General features: G+C 31.0%; 1 pseudogene; it reads right to left on the bottom strand.

Moving 5' to 3' along the window:
- Nucleotides 1-485: 485 nt before the first annotated feature.
- LOC120622594 (uncharacterized) lies at nt 486-604 on the bottom strand (annotated as a pseudogene).
- Nucleotides 605-1,587: the final 983 nt, after the last annotated feature.

Genomic DNA, 1,587 nt, shown 5'->3' with positions numbered 1-1,587 from the left:
TGGAAAACTGTATAGACGATCTGATTTTTGTTTCTGTTGATTACATACATTCTTCTTCAAATCTTTTAAGATTATAATCTTACTCTCACAATGTTTAAATTTAGATGAGACTATGCTTTTCTGTGGACCTTTTAAATATAAACAGCTCAACATTCAATGGGCCTTTTTATATTTTATTTAATTTATTGGGGTGACATTGTTTAATAAAGTTATATGTTTCAAGTGCATATATAAATTGCATTGTGTGTTCACCATCCAAAGTTAGATTACCTTCTATCTCCATATATTTGACTCTCTTTACCCTTATCGATGGGCTATTTTTATTGAACACTTATGCCTAACTTCAATGTTAGAATGTCATCTACTTTTATAAATTCAAAATTGCCTTCACTACTTTTTTGTCGTTTTCCTGAAACTGCTAGTAAAGTTAACCTATATGATATTATTATTATTATTATTATTATTATTATTATTATTATTTTAAACACCTATAGAACCTGGTATTCCTAGGTGGTCTCCCATTCAAGTACTAACCAGGCCCGACTCTGCTTAGCTTCTGAGATCAGACGAGATTGGTCACGTTCAGGGTGGCACGACCATAGACATGACGTTATTTTTTAATATTTTATTGAGGGATAATTGACATAATAAATGAACAAAATAAATTGTACAATCACTAGGGAAGTCTGTTTGTGTGTGTGTTAATGAAACATCAAAGTAATCAAAATAATTAACATATTTCCACCCAGAAAAGTCCTGCTTTCTTTCATTATAAATTAGTTTGCATTTTATACATACATACATAGTTAGAATTGCATCGTATGCATTATTCTGTCTGGCTTCTCTCCTCAGCATAATTATTTTCAGTTTTCTTCATGTTGTTTCATTTATCGGTAGCCATTATTTTATCTGCTAAATAACATTATACATACAGAGCTGCCAATGGCCATTTAGGTTGTTTTTAGTTTTGACGATTACAAATAAAACTTCTCTGAATACTCAAGCACATATTCTTGTATGGACATATAATTTCCTTTTTCTTGAGAAAATAACTATAGTAGCTATAGCCTCACTTTATAAGAAAATCGCAATTTTCCTAAGTCATTGTTCTTCTTCCTCCCTCTCTCCATCCCTTCCTTTCTTCCTCCCTCTCTCTCTCTCTTTCTCCTCCCCTCCTTCCTTCAACTCTTATTTCTTTTTGGTGACTACTGCCTTAGTTTAACCTTCTAGCTCTACTACTTAAATCCTATTTCTATTATAGTAACCAAAGTTTTAATTATAAATAATGATTTGTTCTCTGATACTGTGTTGTCTCATAGCATCTAGATCTTATGTGAATTAATGAGTGTATGTGAGTATGTGTTGGAGGGATAGCATAAATTTCCAAATTCCACTTTAACACATTTATTATGTATAGATTCTATTCTACTATCTTATCCCTCATGTATTCAATGTTCACTTTCTATGAATTTATTTTGGCCATTCTCTTGATTTTTTTAAATTATCTTTAACTGACTTATAAATTTTACTGTACGCTCAACAATGAAGGATTGAGTCAATAAAAGCAAGAGAAAGTAGTAAGCATGT

The sequence above is a fragment of the Pteropus medius genome, unplaced genomic scaffold, assembly GCF_902729225.1.
Source record: "Pteropus medius unplaced genomic scaffold, Ma_sr-lr_union100, whole genome shotgun sequence".
Lineage (NCBI taxonomy): Eukaryota > Metazoa > Chordata > Mammalia > Chiroptera > Pteropodidae > Pteropus > Pteropus medius.
The sequence above is the reverse complement of the archived record's forward strand: the minus strand, read 5'-3'. Positions and strand labels throughout refer to the sequence as shown.